The following is a 20,931-nucleotide window of genomic DNA, read 5'->3' as shown; positions in this document are numbered from 1 at the left end:
TAGAGGGCACGTAAGCAGCACATTTAATGCATTTGTCCTAAGACGTCAGTGATAAACATGTACACTGTAGCTACTTTACACCTCCTGTGTGCCGATGTGGCAACCCCTTGAACGTATAAAAGGAGGCCCAAGGCGTACTGGATAAGGATTTGGACTTTTTGAACTCTTCGGCCCAGTTTGCATACGTAGCAGCTAGCCGAAGCTCAAGAACACTAAATATACACTCAAAGCAGGACTAGGGTTTTACGCTTCTCAGCAGCTCGAAACTGGGTAAAAACTCATCGTGTTGATCGCTACATCTGCTCTTTGTGCACTCCTCTTTCCCTGCCAACCGTAGAAGGGATCCACGAGATCCCATAGGTGTCGTTCCCCCGACATCTTTGGCGCACCAGGTAGGTGGAGGCTAGGTTGTGCAACTCTGGTCTAGCAGTTAGCGCGTCAGTTTCTTGATCACCATGTCTCCCAAGAAGAAGACGATCACGGTGATCGGTTCATCTACAGCCGACACGAACGGGCGATGGGGTAGACGCGGATGGCGACAGGGGTGGAGATCACAAGCACCCATGCCATTCTGTTAACCGAAGCCAGGCAAGCGGCATCGTCCGCTGCCGTGACGATGACCCACGCACCGCCGGTTCTAAGGACGGAGCCGTGCTGCCTACGGGCGGCGCGGGGACCTCCAAGGGTGGGAAGGCGACCTCCAAGACGCCCCCGTCGATGCATGCACCGCGGTCCTCCCAGGTCGTGCATGACGAGCAGCGCCGCGACGTTGGTGGCCCCAGGCGTCGCCGCGGAAAGAGCCCTCAGCATCATTCTCGAGATGCGCAGGGCCGGCATGCACGCCAGGATTCTGGTGAAAATGGCGCATGGCCGCGGAACTGTGATGGAGCTCCTTCTAACATGGTTAGAAGTCCGAGCACCTCTCGTTCCTCGCACTTGTCTCTACCACCTACACGAGCAGAAGCGCTGGCACAAGCGCAGCTACTCCTCGACTTTCCTCCTGCTGCGGAGAAGCAAGAAGAGTGGAGGGCTGCTATCCAGAGCCTTATTGGCCATGCCAATAAAGATGGGCACCAGGAGAACGGTCCTTCACAGCTTCGGTCCACCGAGCCGGCACGTGCCAACGGCGGAAGGGGAGGAGGCGCTGCAACCACGGTGCACTCCCCTCCACTACGACAGCAGCGGTCGCCGGCTCGCCGGGTTGACGCCCGTGATGACGGATCCACGACATCGTCCGATCCACGAGCTCGTCGCGACCAACATCAAGTTCTTCGGGAACGGGTCAAAGAGGACGCTCGAACTACCATTGAGCGGCGACGGGAAGCGTGCCATCAGTCTGATAGGCGTGCAGGGCCCACTGCATACAGGCTTGTGCTGGGGGATTCTGGTGACTTGCCTTACGAGGTAGGTTGTCTAGCTTTTACCCGTGAGCTGCGGCAGTTCCAGTGGCCCACCACCCGCATGTTCAAACCAGAGGTCCCGGAGAAGTACGACGGCAAGACTCATCCGTCCGAATTCCTGAGCGTTTGCACCATTGCGATGCAAGCTGCCAGGGCTCGAGACGGCAAGGTGCTCGCCAACTACTTTCTGTTGGTGCTCAAGCCCAACGTCAGGCCGTGGTTGATGCACCTGCCAGTAGATTCCATCTCCTCTTGGTCGGATTTGTACCACGAGTTTGATGGCGCCTTTACTGGGGGCCACACGGCTCCTGGCCAAGCCAGTGACTTGCACCTCATCCCCCAAAAGGATGGCGAATGCTTGCACAAATACATACAGAGATTCAGCCATGTGTAGTACAACATCCCAGATGTTCATCCTGCCGCTGTCATTAGCGCGTTTCATCAGAACGTGTGCAACCGCAAGATGCCTGAAGAGCTGGCGATGAACAAGGTTACAGATGTTGCCGAGCTTTATGTTTTAGCCGACAGATGTGCTCGGGCTGAAGAAGGAAGGAAGTACCCTGGCGAAGATGCCAGCGCGGGAAGTGACTTCGGAGATGAAGACGTCGTCGCCCCAGCAAAGAAGGGCCGACGACGCAAGAGGAAGCGCAAGGGCAAGACCGTGCTTGACGTCGAGGAATCCGGCAACCCCGGCACCGCCAAGAAGGCCAAGGTTGACGACCCCGGCAAGGAGGTTGCCGGGTGCGCCGCCTGCCAGGCCTTGGCGGCTGCCGACAAGCCAGAGGGCTCTGACAAGCAATATTGCAAGATCCATCGCACCAAAGGCCATGACCTCCAGAATTGCCGGCAAGTTTAGCAGCTTATGGAAAGGCAGAAAGCTGAGTATGAAAAGAGAGACAAGGAGAAGGGCCAAGATGGTGCTGAGGGGTCCGGCAAGAAGCGTGGTAGCTGAGGGGGCCGCCGCGGCAAGGACAAGCAACAAGAAAGGCCTGCTCGGGGCCGCGACAAGAAAGAGGGAGATGATGACCATGAAGAGGACGATGAGTCCAGTGAGCACAAGTTTCAGAAAGCTACAGAAGCCATGTGCATTGATGGAGGCACCTCATTGCATTCTTCTCACCGCCAACTTAAACAGTGGGCGCGCGAGATCAATGCGACAGAGTCGTCGATCGATGCCCAGAAGCCGTTGAAATGGTCCAACACGCCTATCATTTTTTACGCCGAGGATCACCCTGATCGCACAACCGCGGTCGGTTGCTTGCCGTTGTTGGTTTCACCAACAATCCGCAACCTCAAGGTGACAAAAATGCTAGTGGACAGTGGGGCCGGTTTGAACCTGATCTCGCCCAAAGTGATCAAGAGGTTGCAAATCTCCGATGGAGATCTCGAAGAGATGGGCACGTTTCAAGGGGTCAATCTGGGGAGAAGCCAGCCAAAGGGTAAGATCACACTACCAGTCACATTTGGTGGTGAGCTGAACTACAGAATAGAGAAGATAGTTTTTGATGTCGCCAACATTCGTTTGCCGTATAACGGGATCCTTGGCCGTCCAGCATTGGCCAAGTTTATGGCGGCGTCACACTACGCCTACAACACACTGAAGATGCCCGGCCCAATGAGCATCATCACTGTCGGTTTCGAAAAGAAAGACGCGCTCATCTGCGCCAACCAGCTCTACCGGGAGGCGGTGGTAGCACGTGCCGCCAAGGCACTTGCTCCCGCCACTGGAGCTCCCGAGGGGAAGAAGACCGGCAAGACCTCTTGCACCCACTCCGGCAAGCGTGCCTCCTTGGAGTGCTGCGCTCCTGACGAGGACGTGCTAGAGAGCTCCATCGGCAAGAGCAAGAAATCCAAGGCAGCACCACCAGAGACCAAGAAGGTGCCCGTCAAGGAGGACGACATGGGCGGAGCTTTCACTATAAGCTCCACCCTCGACAGCAAATAGGAAAGCATGCTCATCACCTTCCTGTGGGCGAATGTCGATGTGTTTGCATGGCAAGCATCTGACATCCCCGGCGCTCCCAGGGAGGTGATTGAGCACCATCTTGCTGTCTGTCCTCATGCGCGACCCGTCAAGCAGAAGGTCGGGAAGCAAGCTTTAGAGCGGCAAGAGTTTATCATCAAAGAGATTAGGAAGTTGGAAGCAGCAGGTTTGGTCAGAGGAGTGCTCCACCCAACATGGTTGGCCAATCCAGTGGTGGTGCGCAAGGCAAACGAAAAATGGAGGTTGTGCATTGATTATACAGATATCAATAAAGCCTGTCCAAAGGATCCCTTCCCTTTGTTGTGCATTGACCAGATCATGGACTCCACTGCTGGGTGCGACTTGTTGTTCCTTGATGCCTACTCAGGATACCATCAAATCTTCATGACGAAGGAAGATAAAGAGAAGACCGCGTTTATCACCCCATGTGGTATGTATTGTTTTATACGAATGCCTTTCGGGTTGAAAAGCGATGGGTCAATGTTTGCGAGAGCAGTTCAAATTGGTTTTGAGCCCCAGCTACATAGAAATATGGAAGCCTATATGGATGATATAGTGGTCAAAACCAAGGACAAGGCGACACTTGTGCAAGATTTAGAAGAAACATTTGCAAATTTGCGCAAGATCAATCTCAAGCTCAATCCTGAGAAGTGTGTGTTTGGCGTCCCATCCGGCAAGCTTCTCGGATTCTTTGTGTCTCAGCGTGGGATCGAGGCGAACCCCGACAAGATCAAGGCGATTAAGCAGATTGAAGCACCAAGACGAGTCAAAGATGTGCGTCGGCTTGCTGGTTGCGTCGCTGCTTTAAGTAGGTTCATCTCCAAATCTGCTGAGCGTGCCCTGCCCTTTTTCAAAATCTCAAAAAAGGCAGGTCCAATGAAATGGACTCCAGAAGCAGAGGCAGCGCTGCAAGATTTGAAGAGGTACCCCTCCTCTACGCCAATACTAGTTGCACCTAAACCACAAGAGCCGTTGCTGTTGTATCTAGCGGTGACAAATCAAGTGGTTAGTGATGCGCTAGTGGCGTAGAGGGAAGTTGATGAAGAAGCAATGGCGGCGGTGAGACCGTCAGATGACGAGCCAGACCTCTCCCCGCAGGGTCTGGTGCCGGCAAAGAAAGACCCCCGGCAGAGTCTGGTCCCGACAGGGCAGAGTCTGGTGCCGGCAAGGCAGGATCTGTGCAAGAAAACGGAGTGATACAGAAGAAGAAGATGATGCAGCACCCAGTTTATTTTGTCAGATCCCTCTTGCAGGGGGCTAGATCAAGATACTCTTGTATGCAGAAGTTGATCTTCGGCCTCCTTATGGCCTCGAGGAAGCTGCGTCACTATTTTCAGGCATATGAGAGCACCGTCATCACTCACTTCCCGTTGCAACGGATCTTGAACAACCCAGATGCAACTGGAAGGATTGTGGAGTGGGCGTTGGAACTGTCAAGCTTTGGCCTCAAATTTGAAAGCACTTCGACAATTCAGAGCAGAGCCTTGGTGGAGTTCATTGCAGAATGGACCTCAACGTCTGACGAGGAAATTCAAGAGACCACTCTCCCCGGCAAGGAAACGAGCCATGATTGGATCATGTACTTTGATGGGGCTTTCTCGGTGCAAGGCGCCGGTGCTGGTGTGCTACTCGTTGCGCCCACCGGAGAGCACCTCAAGTACGTAGTCCAGAAGCACTTTCCCTGGGAGAGATCAACAAACAACATTGGAGTATGAGGGGCTGCTTGCCGGTCTCAGGATCGCGGCAGACCTTGGGATTAGGAAGCTCATCGTCATAGGTGATTCTCAGCTTGTCGTCAAGCAAGTCAACAAAGATTATCAGAGCCCGTAGATGGAGGCCTATGTAGATGAAGTGAGGAAGTTGGAAGAGCGTTTTGATGCTCTGCAAGCAGAGCATGTTCCTCGAGCAGAGAACAGCATTGCTGACGACCTATCAAAACGTGCTGCCCTCAAGTTACCTATGGAACCAGGGACCTTTGTGCTCCAATTAACTCCGCCATCCGTTGAACCATCGGCAGGACAGAATAAGCGAAGGAAGTCAGGCCCCGGCAAGTACTTTCCCACCGAGCTCCCAGGAGCTGCCGGCAAGGAAGTTGCCGGGGACGTCAAGCTTGCCGGGGAGCAACAGGCTCCGGTGGGGCCTTAAGCCCTCGCCGTAGAGACAACTGCCCCCACGGCAGAAGACATGCCTTTGGTCCTTACCATCGAGCCTCAGGCTCCGGCATGGGCACAACACACTGTTCATGTCGGATTTTGGGTTCCGGCAAAACCCTTGAGGTTCGAACAATGGGGTGCGCACGAAGGTCTCTCCCCCCTAGCTTGCTCTCGCCACGATCGCCAGGCCTAGCGCGGCGAACCCAGAGAACAAAGGGACACAAGATTTATACTGGTTCGGGCCACCCATGTGGTGTAATACCCTACTGCAGTGTAGTGTGGTGGATTGCCTCTTGGGCGGAGGATGAACAGTTACAAGAGAAGAACAGACTCCTGAGGAGAGGTGATCTTGTGCTTGGTGAGCTGGTGTGGTGTCTCTCCAGCTGATCTAGATCTCTCTCCCCTCTACGGTGGTGGCTAGTCCTATTTATAGAGGCCCTGGTCCTCTTCCCAAATATTGAGCGGGAAGGGATCCCACAACGGCCAAATTCGAAGGGAGACAACTATTACAAGTTATCCTGACTAAAGGTGGTCTTTGCCTGCCAAAAGCTCTAGTGGCGACGTCGTCTTGGGCTCCACAGTGACCTCCATCCTGCCGTCCTGCTGGTCTCAGTCTCGTTGCACCAATATGGAAACCTTTGCCGGATGCCTCGGGACTCATCGCCTGCGCTTGCCTCTTTAGCACCAAAGAGGAAACGAGGACACTGCGCCCGCTGGCGCCCGCCTGGTCATGGTCGTCATGGCTTGCGTCACGGGAACCTCGCAAGGTGCCCCTTGCCTTGATCTCTCCGCTCCTCGCAAGCCAGCCTGATGAGGCCGCCCCGAGGAGGTCTTGCGTCGTCCGCCTCGTGAGGCTTGGCCCCTCACGCGGGTCTTGAGTGTTTACTGGTGAAGATGGGTCGTACAGGGCCGCTGGTGGAGCCACGCCGTGGGCTGCAGGCAGGCAAGTCTGGGGACCCCCGTTCCTAGAACGCCGACAGTAGCCCCCGGGCCCAAGGCGCGCTCGGACTTGGCTTCGAGGCGAACCCAAGGGGCAAGTGCGTAGTGCTGCTGGCCCCCACAGCCTGCGGCCTTGGCCGACGCGTGGCAATTGATTGGATGTGGGCGTCGCCGGTTCCCCACGCCACCTCGGCAACTGCCTGACTTGACGAGTCCTTCCTGCATGCAGAGAAAAATCATTATTACCTGTGATCGTGGGGATCGCCGGTTGGTCTTCTCCCGCTATAAATGAGGAGGGGGCGGAGCCCCCGTTGCTCATCTCTTCCTGCTCCGCTCGCTCCTTCTCCCTTGCTCCATTGTTAGAAGCGAGAACCATGGCGCTGATTCGGAGGTTCTCGGCCGCGGAGAAGGGAAAAACCCCTCGCGACAAGCCCGGGCCACTTCCGCCGAAGAAGAGGCCGGCCCACCGCCGCGATGTAGTCGTGAGGCTGGAGGTGTCGAGGCCTTGGTGCGAGCGGCCCCCTCCCGGGTACCCGCTGCCTCTGTACGCCCAAGCTGAGGGCTCCGGACGCAGAGGCGGCGAGCGCCGCTGTCCGCGCGGTGGCCGTGGTGACGCACGCCGTCGCTCCTGGAGCCCACGCCGCAGACTCCTCGCGCAAACTCGTGATGTGGGCGGCGATGCCTCCACGCACTTGGATTCGCTTCCCGCAGTTCTTCTCCGCCAAGATGCCGGCGAGGGGCCCCCTCGAGCTTTGGCTGCAGCACGCCGACTGCGACGCCCCGGTGACTGGAGCGGAGGTTGAAGCCGTTTCCCCTGGCAGGATTTTCAAGACCCGTGGCTGGGGCGAGGTTGCTCGAGTCTGCCGTGTGGAAGGCGCCCTTGCCATCCACTTTGAGTACGACGGCGGCTCCACCAAGTTCTTCAAGGTATTCGACGAGGAAGGTCGGTGCCTGTAGTGCTGCCCTGGCGGGGGTCGTCGCGACGGCGCAGCGACCAGCGCCGAGCCTGCCGCCGGCTTCGCCAGCGGTTCTTCCAGTAGCAGCGGTGACGCTTGGGAGTCCAGCGACTCTCCCGAGCCCTACGAGATCCCGAAGACGAGCGACGACAGCTATGTACCCCGAGCTCTCGCCGGGCCCGGAGCAAGGCCGCAGCATCCGGCCGCCTTCGTCGCTGATCTGGATGGGGTTGGCGCCGGCCTCCCATGGCCCACTGTTGATGATGGCGTCGGCTATGCTGGCGCGTGTAGACAGAGCTCCTAGGAACTCCCTTCTTTTGTTCCCTGCGAGGAATCGAAATGGACCCCGTGGGGGCGTGTAAGGGGTCTGTAATGTCTTCTGTTCATATTATCCTTATTATGAAAACTTGTGAACACATGTCTCGTTTCGGCTCAGTCTCCCCTTTCCAACCCTACGGCAACCTGGTGCTCTATGCTGATAGGTCTCGGTCCCCAGGCAGGCTGCAATCGTCGCTGGTATGCCAGGTCGCGATGCCGCGGTCAAGGCCAGGAGGTGAGCGGCCCAAGGTCCAGTAAGAGCTCCTGAGGCACGATGGTCAAGAGGTCCCCTTTGGCGCGCAAGCTGCCACCGAGAGGTAGGAAAGGGCAGTGACGTTGCTGTAACAAGGCTGCCACAGGTGAGGATCCTGTGCCGTATTGCTTGGTTGACCCAGGCGCGAAACTTATCTTGGCAGTCCGGAGCTGGTTCCGTGTGTTGCGCCAGACTCATGTGTTGGCTGCTGTAGTGCAGCTAGGTTGGGCCCATGCGAGTCTCCTCCTCTCCACGCTCTTCTATGTGCTCTACATCCTCAGGTCCCAGCCCTCGAGCGAGCTCAGCCACCACTGGTAGGCCAGGTTGCGATGCCGTGGTCAAGGCCAGGGGGTGAGGGCTGGAGAGCCACTAAGAGCTCCAGAGTCGCGATGCTCAGGAGCACCCCTTTTAACGTGCAAGCGAATCGCGTGGGAGAAGAGGGAGCCCGTGGTACCACCTGCTGACATCCTCAGGAGGTCCCTGCAGGTTAGCGCGAAGAGGGACATAGATTGCCACTATGATTACCGGTCTGCCACTGGTTGCTCCGCAAGAGGATGAAGGCACTAAGGGCCTGGTGAGGTGACGTGCGCAAGGCGTGCCGTGAGTCAGAGCTGGACTGTTCAGATTTGTCGACTTTGCTAGGATAGACCCGAGCACAAGCGCCGTGCCAGCGTGAGTAGCTCCCATGGTGGGTGATAATCAAGCAGGTGATAACCATAGATAGATTATGCATGGGAAGCGAAATAGCCTGGGTAAATGCAAGGAAGGTATACGCCGCTGGGACAAACCCGAGAGGCCTGGGGATGATGCAGCCCGAGGGGAGGCCTCAGCAAGGTAAGCTAAAGGTGCAAAAGGATACATGCCGCAGGGACAGGCCCACGCGGCCTGGGAATGATGCAGCACGAGGGGCGCTCCCAGCTAAATAAACTCGAGAAATGTCGCCCGGTTATGCTGTTGAAGGGATGTTGGTGTAGCTGAAGATGCGTGGGAAGGGGTTGCTCCTCACGAGCCACCGGGGCCCTAAGCCTCTGGAGGCTCTGGGGGTCCAGGTTGTTCCTTGAGGACCGCCTCCATCTCCGCCAGAACTGCGTGGTGCCCGGCTTCCTGAGCCATCAGGACGCTCCGCAGGTTGCACTGGAAGGCGGCTACCATGCTCGGCGGGCCGAATGGCATGCGAACATAGCTGTGAGGTGGGCCCTTGCAACGTCCCACGCGCGAAGGCCAGAAGGGCTCCTGAGATGCGGCCCTGTTGAGCCCTGGGATGTCGATGCAGACGCGCAGCCCACCATCCTCGCCTGGATGGGGAGCTGCGCCAGGTGGGCGGCGGTCGCCGCGCATGGCTCTTGCTTCTTGAAGCTCTTGGGTAGTCTTGGTGATGAACTCCTGAGCGCCACGCGCTCCTCGCCCGGTGCCCTCCTGAGGGAAACATGCCGCAAAGCACGCCTCCACGTGGTGCCCGAGCGCCTCCCTCGTGATGTTGGCCAGGTCCGAGGCCCTCCAGAAGAGAGCCCCCGAGCCTCGCCCGAGGATGGCGCCGAGCACGCCTTCCTATGCGAGGGGGAGGCACCCCAGGTGCGGGCGCTGATCCTGACGCGGCACCGCTAGAGGCGCCGCTCTGCTGAGGCCCTGCATGGAGTAGCTGCTTCTTCTTGGGGATGACCTCAGGAGGGTACTGCGCACTCTCATTGTCTGGATCTACGATTGCTGCGGCCTGGAAGGCGCGCTCGAGGGAGCACACCGCATCTTTTTCTTCGCAGGGGACTGTGATGATCCCGCCGCTCCATGGCATCTTGAGGACGTTGTAGCCGTGGTGGGTCACTGCCATGAACTTTGCCAGTGCTGGGTACCCGAGGATGGCATTGTACGGCAGACGGATGTGGGAGACGTCAAAGTCGATGAGCTCGGTGCGATAGTTGTCGCACTGTCCGAAGGTGACAGGGAGGCGGACTTGCCCTATCGGGGTGGTGGAGCCATCGGTCACTCCAGAGAAGGGCTTGGTGGGCTGAAGCTGATCATATGGCACTTGGAGGCTATCGAATGTCTCGATAGACAAGATGTTAAGCCCTGCACCACCGTCAATGAGGGTCTTGGTGACTTGTACGTTGCTGATGACGGGTGAAAAGAGCATCGGGAGGGCGCCAGCGGTGGCCGCGCACTTGAGCTGGTCCACCGAGCTGAAAGTGATGGCGCTCTTGGACCACCTGAGCGGGCGTGTGGCCTCAAGCCTGGGAAGGGCTGCGTTCACCTTGCGAGCAAACTGCTTAAAGATACGCTGAGAGGCTGGGGCCTAAGCTCCGCCCAAGATGCAAGCAATAGCACGCGGTTCCTGGAAGCCCCCAACCCCCTCGTCCTGAAGGTGGTCGTCGTTCCTTCTTGGTGGTGGTGGCAGTGGAGGGAGACCGACATTGCCCTGAGGGCGGTTCTCGCGGGGCTGATCCCTCCATGTGCCCTCACGAGGCTGATCCTACCAGCGGTCCTCGCGAGGCCGGTCGCGCCACTCTTGGCGGGGCCATGATCGTCCCAGCGTCCTGCGCCTCGGCCCCCTCCTCGGCCGTAGCCCCGGTCATTGCGCTCGGGGCGTCGACTGAAGCGTCCATGTCGAATGGCTCTGAGCTCTTGACAGTCATTGGTGTTGTGGCTGTGTACGTTGTGGAAGGCGCAGAACGGTCAGTTGCTTTTGGATGACTCGGGATGGTCCCGGCCGCGCTTCGTATCCGGCTCTGCCGCGAGCACGGCCACTCCCTTGCGCTTCACGTCCTTGGCCTTGGCTTTCTTCTCCTCCGGGTCGGTAGCTGGGAGCTCGAGGAGGGACAGGCGCCCCTCCTCAGCTCTTGCGCACTTGGTCGCCAGGTTGAACAGCTCCAAAGCCGTGCATAGCTCCTCGTGGATGGCGAGCTCCTCCTTCATCTTGACGTCACGGACGCCATCAGAAAACACCGAAATGATGGCCTCGTCCGTCACCTTGGGGATCTTGAGGCGAACGTTGTTGAAGCGATGGATGTACATTTGCAGGGTCTCCCCTGGCTGCTACCTGACGCGGCGTAGGTCGCCCACGGCTGGAGGGCGGTCACGAGTGCCCTGGAAGTTGGCGATGAAGCGGCCGCGCATCTTGTCCCAGGAGGAGATCGAGCCCGGGGGCAGGTTCAGGAGCCACGAGCGAGTGCCATCCTTGAGAGCCATGGGGAACCAGTTTGCCATGACTTTTTCGTCGCTGTTGGCCACCTCGATGCTCAGCTCATAGAGCTGCAGGAACTCTGCAGGGTCGGGGGTGCTGTCATAGCGAGGAGGCAGGTCTGGCTTGAACTTGCCCGGCCAGGTGACGCTACGCAGCTCCGGAGTGAAGGCGCGGCAGCCTGCTGTGGCCACCGGGGTCCTTTGGAGAGGTGGGGCCTGCCCTTAGTGCCCGCGCACCGCCACAATAGGCGGCACACGGTCTTGTCGTGGTGGTGCTGGGAGCACGAGAGCATTCTCTTGCGGTCGTGGAACTTCTTGACAACTTCCTTCTTCTCGCGCGGGCGCCCGACGCGGTTGGTCACGCCGGGGGGCCGTGCGCCTTGGTGCCAGGGCGCCGTCTCGGTGCGGAGGTGGTGGAGGCGCTCCATGAGCCACGTCGCCCGCGGCTGGCGGCGGGCGAGGCAACGAAGGGGAGGGCACGGTGGAGCCCCCTGCGGTGCTGACAAGCTCGGCGATGCGGTCCAGCCAGTCCTCATAAAGGTCGTCGATGGGGCGATAGCGCAGGAGCTCGCGCACCACTACAAAAAAATACACTTCCGTGACGATACGTGTTTGTCACAGTAGGTCGCGTTTTTTGTCATGCATGTACATCCATGACAAATTTATGACAGAATCAAGATAGTCATACCTGTGCTGTCGTAGAAGTGTTCCATGACATTACCAAAATTATCATCACGGAAGTGTCCACTTCCATGACGATAAATCGCGCGCCACAGAACTGCTTTCGTCAAGGGTGACCGACACGTGGCATCCACCGTAACAGAACGCCGTTAAGCTATCGGGTTCGGTTTTGGATCCGATAACCCGTTAACAGCCCTGACCAATGGGGATTTTCCACGTGTAAAATCATCATTGGCTGGAGGAAACACGTGTCGGCTCACCGTTGGGACAGATGTCATCCACTCATTGGACACAAAGCGCCTATGATACGTCGACACGTGGCACGGCCCAACAGAGGCCCATTCCTGTGAAAAGGCCGGCCCGTTTGACTTGGTCAAAAGGTGGCGGGCCGGCCCACGACAAGCCTGTTAATGGCTTGTTCGCATATAGCCCATTTACATCCCGCTAACCCAGGGCCCGTTTACGGCCTAACCGAATTAGGCCCAGTACCGTCATCTGGGCCATCCAATATAATTCCAGCCATTTTAACTTCCGGCCCATGTATGGCCCATGACGTCTTTTGGCCCATATGAGGCCCTTATTACTCTCGGCCCATTAACGACCCGTGGTAAAACTGGCCCGTAATGAACAGTGTATCACTTTATACCCATTAAAGGCCCATTATTCCGTTGGGCCGTTTCCAGCCCATGTTATCTTTTGGCCTTCTCGGGGCCCATTTATTCTTGGGCTCATTTCCACATTCGTTTACTTACGGCCCGTTACTGTCATTTTCTGCTTGTGGGCCAAATTCAGCCCGTGGTTACAGTCGGCCCGTTTGTGGCCCGTTAATACATTGGGCCGTTTTCAGAGCGTCATCAAAATACGGCCGATTAACGACGGCCCGTTATGGTCGGCCATGAACGGACGATTTCAACTCTAGCCCATTTACGGCCATAATGTGGGCTGTTATTGGCCCATGTTTGGGCAACCGATCATAAGCCCGTAGAAGGCCCATTGATGATACGGCCCATAGAAGGCCCATTGTGTCTACGGCCCATATAAGGCCCATTGTTTCTACGCCACGTAGAAGGCCCATTGTTTATACGACCCTTAGAAGGCCCATTGTTCTACGACCCGTAGGAGGCCCATGTTAACTACAGCCGGTGGGCATCAAAGTTCGCCACCAGTGCAAATATAGGGAACACCCTACACTATACAAAAATGGCTTGCTGTTTTCTTCAACCGGTGGCTGCACGTTAAGAACAAATTTTGTATCGCACCAAAACAAATTACAACTATAAAACAAAAGGAAGGTTGGCATAAAAGTTAACCGTCTAGCAGATAAATGCACCACCAGAAGTTCAGAAGCTCAGTTCATTTGACATGACTGTTACGTTTTCATGTTGTATTGTCCGATGGAGCACCATAATCTTCGCCTTCAGTTCTCCTAGACTCCTGAACAACATAGCAAATGTCTGATAGTCTAGTTTCAAAACCATGCATATCTTGACAACATCGAACAATGTCTCTCCTTGTTTCACAAAGGGTCTCTGTTAGGGAATGGACTTGTGTCTGGAGCGCAGATACAACATTGTTTTGAGCTTGCATATCTTGATCATGAGGTAGTTTGGACGAGATTGCCTTAACAACCAACCCAGTATTACGCAGGAACGTGCTTTTGGCACTGTTAGTGGACAGGTACTGACCCACTGCAGCAAGAGCTGACATTGCGGTTATAGTTGCCTCGCCACCTTCAGAAGGTGGCGGTTCCACCATTTTTTCCATAGCTCGCTGAAAAGTTGTGGTTTACATTAGTAGTACCAGAACAGAAGATATTAAGGAGGCAGCAAAACCAAACAAAATAGCTTTGGTCTATATACAGAACTTATTCTGGTGAACCCATGTAAAATAATAGTTGTATTTTATTGCAAAGTACATAATAAAACCAGGTTCCAAACATATGACCATGTACCATCGCTAATGTATTGTCTATTTCTTCACATTGTATTGAGGGCTAAGGATAAAGAGATGAAGTTTATAATACGGTAAGCATAGTATGACATCATTCATATCACAAAACAACTGAGAACAGACAAACAGGCAATTGTAACGTTATGTGGGCAAGTCCAGCACGGAACTAGATTACAGGTCAAGATCAAAGGAACATCACTCCTCTCTTTTAAACCTTATAAGGTGCAATGATACGCTAAGACAATTGTGTATAAAATTGAAAAGAGTAATAGACATTGGCTGCAAACCATGCAGTTCAAGGCACAAGTCAGAGTAAGTAGTAGTTAAAAGGCATGAGGATTAAGCACTTACAATAGCAGCTTTGACTGGTGTAGTCATGCCCTTCTTCTTGCTTGTGTGACAGTCTTTGAAGATTTCCACAGCATTTGGTTCAGGTACTTTTTGGTCCTTGCGGGCTTTCCTCTGCATTTGGAACAAGTCAATATAGATCTGATAATATGGTACAGCGAAAAGAGTGAAACAACAGCTAATTACAAGAGCCTCGCAGTGTGCAATATAGCTACGAGATCCTGTCGTCTGTTGGAATTTCACTTTCGTATGGTTGGCCTTGTTCTTTGAACAATTCACCTACAAGAAGATAGATTTGTGTGGCACATGCATAAATAGGACTTCAACATGTGATATGATGACATATATATAATGTACCTGATACTTCGGATCGGACCAGTGTTTAACGAGGCCTCTCCAGTCTTCATCAGATATATTTTCCACTGGAGATGTTTGGGCAAGTTCACTATTAACCTTGCCTTCAAAGTGAGTTTTCCTCAAGTTATACCGATACTGTCGCAGAGCAGACTTGAAAACATGGGTGCAAGCTTGTCTGGTTGCATCATCTTGGCTATCCAACTTGAACCTCATCTGTTGAAAATTATGGGAGTCTCATTATCAGCAACCTAGAAAGTATTGGACAGAGCAAGACGATATTACTAGTTTCCATACATAACCATACTTATAGATAAATGGTCGAGGAAGGTGTTGAACTGGTTTTCGTCTTTGTCATTCTTGTATTGAATCCATGTTGGGAGGATATGTACATGACACCTAACAGCAACCGCTGCCTCTGATACTAACTTGGCTGACTCTGTAGCATCACGTGGCCTTTTTAAACCTGCCTCAAAACGGATCTCCATTCTTCCTCCTCTAGATTTAGTTAACCTACCGAGCATTATTCCTGATGTTTGTTTCCTCTTGCGCCTAGGTGCTAGTCCAACAACAAACATAGGAAGTGTTAGTGTACATCAAACTGTGAGACTACATATAAAGAAGCATGCAACTGTAACTTGACTCCAGCAACTACCTTCTTGCTGTTGAAGCTCACAAAGTTCATCTAATCTTGCCAACTCATCTTGTGTCAAGAGTGCTTTGGAAGTAGTGTCAGGTGGCAAGGGAGCTTGGGAACGTGCTGCTAGTTGAGTTGACGAGCGAGTAAACCGTGCAGCTGGTGGTACTATGGAAGGTGTTGCAACAACTAGGGTTGTCTCTGCTTGTTTGGTGGCAGCTATTTGTTTCTGTTTGTCTTGTTCTACAGCTCGTGTAGCATGGGATACCCTGTTGGTACAATTTTCCGCTGGACTTTAACCTTCTATTGCACCATCAGTACCAGCAGAATCTGCAGGATTGTTACGCTTCCCTTTCCCTATCGTTCTGTCTTGCTTCCTCTTTCTCTGTGCCATGTTAAGTCAAACCGACAAGAAAAATGAATAAAAATTTAGTTCTTCAGAACAAATGTACTTTGATGTAAGAACATGGTGTGATAGACAGATATTGTATGTTCTAGAAACAGGAAAACGTGTCTTAGTCACAAGTATAATGTGTAAAGTAAGCAGATGCAATTCAACGAAATTAGAAGCAATACAAGCTAGACATCATACATATCATGCAACCACATATAACAGTGCCAAGTTAGAGGGAGCACCTTTGATGGTGCACTAGGGGAGACGTGCTCATCACCAACACAGCTACGTTGAGTGTCTATGCATGTGTTGTCTTGGAAATCATCTTGGGGGGATGGAGGAGTAGAGTCTGTAGAGGCCCTCCATTTGGAAGGAGCACCTTCATCCGCTGCCTTGCTAACTTCCTTCCACTTTATTGATTTTGAATTGTCAAGTAAAACCGACAAGAAAAAGCAATAAAATTCACTCTTCAGAACGCATTCGTGCATGATACTGACAATCACTACTTTGATGTAAGGCAAACACATGATTCCAGGATGGAATAATACGAAAAATAGGACGACATGGCATATTCACAACTTGTTTGTGTAAACTAAGCAGAAACCATTTCACCAAATAAGAAGAAATGCAAGCTAGACACCACGTGAAAGATGCAACCAATATGACTCTGCCAAGTTAAAAATGTCCCATCATAAATGGCATTTCAACAAATTAGAAGCAGCGCATGCTATAAATCATATCAAAGATGCAACTAATATGACACTGCATATACTGAAGGTGTCTCGTCATATTGATTTATGCGGGATACAAAAAAACAATAGTTTTATGTGAGGACATGCTTAATAGACAGATGTACTATGTACTAAATACAGGAAGGCATGTCACATTAACAAGTATAATGTATAAGCTAAGCAGAATAGCACATGCAGTTTAACCAGATTGGAAGAATTACAATCTAGACACCATATGCAACATGCAACCACATATCACACTGCCAAGTTAGAGAAAGCACCTGCGATGCTAGTGTAGGGGAAATGCGGTAATCAACTACAGAGTTACGTTCACTATCTTCATCTAGCCTTGCTGTTTCTTGAGAATCATGTCGGGAGGCTGACGCTGCATTCTTTAAATAAGGAGTAATCCACTTGCCTGACTGCCTCATCATAAGTGATTGATGAGGGATACACAAGAACATTAGTTTGATGTAAGAACATGGTTAATACACAGATGTACTAGTATGTACCAAAAAGAGAAAGGCATGTCATATTCAAAGGTATAATGTGTAAGCTAAGCAGATGCAATTTAACCAAATTGGAAGCAATACAAGCTAGACATCCGGCTGGAGTGGTGAGCATGATCATCTAGGACCTGAGAGCCTGGTGGGAGGCGGGCTGCTTCGCCACCATCGCGGCTTTTTAGTTGGCTTCTAGGTGATGCCTCTCTTTGCTGGGCTTGTCACTGGCTCGGCCAGTGCCCTGACTAGCTATTTGTCTTCTGGTGCTCACGGGATGGTGGTTCATGTAAGAAATATCTTTCCTTATCTTAATAAAGACCGATTTCGGCCTTTTGAATACAAGCTAGACAACATATGCAACATTCAACCACATATGACACCGCGAAGTTAAAGAAAGCACCTGGGATGGTGGTTCATGGCGAGCGAGATCATCAACTCCAGAGCTACTTTTACCGTCTCCATCTACTGACACTGCACCCTTTATAACGCTGAAACGTGTCTTGCCTAAGCTCGAAGAAATCTGGAGTTGCTTCTCTCTTTTATTTCGTGCTTCTATCAACTGATTGGCAGAGTCTAAAATACCCATGCATAAAAAAACAGTGAGAGTATGGGTGAAGTGTGTGCAGAACTAAAGCACTGTAAAAGTAGCAGATAGCAGGTGGCTGAAAAATAAATGACAAGAGACATATGATAGCTCTACAACATTGCCTGGCAAACAAAATTAGATTCTACTCCATATGATTTTGTAAAATAAGAGCACAGGGATGGCTGGAAAATGCAGGTACTCCTCCAGCACACCACCACATGTGGTCATGCCAAAATAACAGTCGATTGAAAATAAATAGGTCAGTCAATTTTTTTAATGAACCGTCCGATCTATAAGGAACAGGCAGATGGCCTTCGTCTACCTCCCGCCAGTCACTATTGACGATCTTTCTCGAACCGCCAGCGACCACCGGCCCAGACCCCTGCCTCCGCCGCCCCGCCCTCCCCTCGACCTCACACCACCGTCGTGCTTGGCAGCGCCCCTAGGCCATCCCTTTAATCCCGGCCGACCTCCAGATCGGGCTCCAGTAGCTCTAGGCCCCACACGCCCCTAAGATAAACACCGAGGCGCTGCTTCCCCGGTGTAATAGGTGGACTAGCGGCTGTTGCGCCGGGGAATGCTTCCGTTAATTGGGAATCAACTGACCAGGAATTGAAATTCAGGGGGGCGACGGACCTCTAGCTAAGGTGAAATAGTATATGAGGAGAAACCTTGTGCATCATGAGTTACTAGGAACATCTAGTATCAAGAAGAAGCGGTCAACTAGTGTCTTCTGTGGGATGAATACCGTGCAAGCAGACACGTAAGATTTGCACGAATAAGGGAAGAGGAGTACCATTTCCGGTTGCCAGTGTTGGGTCCTCCATATGTCGCGGCGATCATCTTCTTTTTGCCGGGGAACCCAATGTTTTGGAGGAGGGTGCAGCCTTGGACGAACCCATGGCCAAATTGTTGATTGTGTTGCCGTGGCCGTATGTCGGCGGAGGGGAAGCAGATCCGAGGCGGCGCAGGACGGCGTAGCAAGAACAGCTCCGGTGCGGTGGACGGTGGCGAAGTTGGAGCCGCAGCGGTGAGGCGCAGGACGGCGTGGTTGAACTGGCTCAGGTACGGACGGCTCGGCCTCGGCTTCAAATACTAGCCGTGGAGGGCGTTGTAGTTGAGCTTGCGATGGACGACGACGTCGGGGTATCGGCTCCGGCGTGATGGAGGAGGGCGGCGGTTGATGGGTGGAATGGGGTGGCGGACAGAGGACGCCGGGGTTTCGCGGCTGGTGGAGAGGTAGTTTTTGTGCCCACGGAGTACGAATGGGGAATCGGACGGGTGGGCGTGGGGGAGGGGGAGGGGGAGAACCATGTTTCGCTCTCGGACGCGCTTGTTTTTGGCTTTTTTGAACAGAAGATGGGACGCGCTTGTTTGAAATTTGGGGAAAGTACAAACTTTACCCCCCTCTTAAATTTCGGACCTACTGCGGGCCGGGGGTAGGATGGTAATCCCAGGTGTCCCAAATAGTGGGCGGGAGCGATTTCGGCCGCGCGCATGTGTGCTTAGGCGGCCATTGTGTATGAATGTTTTTCGGAGGCGGTTGCGTGGCGTCTAGATGAAGCTACAAACCTACCCCGGTTTAGACCTTTGGACGTCGGGCCGGTAGGTTTCACGGGTCGGAGTTATTAGAAAAGTAATTTCCTTGTACTACCAAACATTGGTCTCACGCGGTTTCGGGCGAGTAGAGGCTCTTTTGGCGCTTCGTTCGAAATTTTGAAACACAAGCATTCACGTTTAGAGTACTCTTGAACTTTGAGGATTGACCTAAATAGACAACATTAAATTTGACCTTGTATGTTTGAAAACCTCATTAAATTATCCGCTTCTTTTTGAAATTTTGACACTTGAAAATCCTATAACTATGATTATTTTGGAATGGAGGAGCTAAATTAGAATCTATTTTGTACACGACTACATATGCTATTATGTACAAAATCAGAGCAAAGATTGGTGCCCCCATAATTTAGGTATGATTTACAAATGCCATGATATCAAATTCAAATAATTGAATGGACTTCATGTTGAATTCGATTTTTTAAAACCACCTTAAGTTGAATTCAAATGTATGCTAGTTCATAGGTAGCTATTTATAATGTTCATTGTGTAACTTTCGTATGTATAATGTGCTTTACACACACAACATGAACTATACTCACGTTTATATTCGATTGCTAAAGTGATGCATTGTCTGGAGTTCAAAATACTAACTATGTGGATCAATTGTGTCAAATAATAACATAGACATGCTCAAATTCGATAGAATCTAGATGTCTGATGGATCAATGACCGTTCCTTACGCGAATTGCAAATATCATGATCCCATCCTAATATTTGGATACAATTTATATCTTTAATCAATGTGTACAACAGTCTTGTACGTGTAGTTTCAGTCTCCATCGGTGGTCTCTCACACATGCTCACACACTCTCCCGAGGTGTCTTTCTCACACACATGCGCTCGATATAACCCTCCCTCCCTCTCGTAACCGTTTACGACTGTTTTCACTTACCTTTATCACAAGCACTCTTCCTCTCGCAAGCATACACATGCACAATCCCCATAGACCCTTTCTATATACATAGACCTGCCTACGTGTCTCCTGTACGCACATTATCTTTAGGCCTGTCTCTCACGCATTGTCTCACACCTCTCTTCCTAATCGACGAGTATGATTCTAGCAGAGCATTCTGTAGGATGCCCCTTAAAGTTAGGTTGGATGAATAGTAATATCAGAGATAAAGGGGTTACCTTAGTCCGAGAACCTAGGGTTACAAATCCTAGTCGGCTTTGTCAGTGGACATAGAATCCTTCACAATTATGCTATCTTTGTCTTGTACGACTAGTCATCCATGGGTCTCCCTAAATGCGTCACGGGCCGACCAATGTGACGCAGGACGGAACCGAACGAAGGGCCTCACCTCGACCCACCGGACCTCACGTGGTGACACACCCTCTGCCCCCATGTTTCGTTATCTTCTCACACCCACACATACCAACACAGAACCACACACAAAAAATATATTCTCCTGGTGCCTCTATCCACTCCCCCTTGCATATACACACTCAAGGGAATCTCTCGCCGTGACATCATATTCGTCTCTCTCTCTCTCTAGACCACTCTCATTTCTCGTGCTATCTCTCCCACACCCCCCTGTCGGCCCCTCTAACCATGCCTCTCTCGAATACGTAATACACACACATACCTCTCTAGGCCCTGCCAAATGCATCAACTACACATTCACACATGTTACATCACGTACCCCATTGATCTAAAAAGCCCTCTCTTCATGTTTATTTCGCATACAACATTCCTTTTGAATAAAGTGTGGCCAAAAAAATATTTTAGAATTTCTACATATATACAACATTACAAAGTTATATGGAGGAGTATGAACGCTTGCATTGCATGGTGCCCACAATGATATTTATTCCGCACTGTGAATTTTTTTATATTTTTATACTATATATAAAGTTAGTCATAATAAAGAGAAACGAAGAGCATCTCTCTCTCCATCGCATACCCCCCCCCTCTACGCCCCTTTCACGTACGCACACAAACTATCTCCA

The sequence above is a fragment of the Aegilops tauschii genome, chromosome 3, assembly GCF_002575655.3.
Source record: "Aegilops tauschii subsp. strangulata cultivar AL8/78 chromosome 3, Aet v6.0, whole genome shotgun sequence".
NCBI classification, from domain to species: Eukaryota; Viridiplantae; Streptophyta; class Magnoliopsida; order Poales; family Poaceae; genus Aegilops; species Aegilops tauschii.
This window is presented reverse-complemented; position numbering follows the sequence as displayed.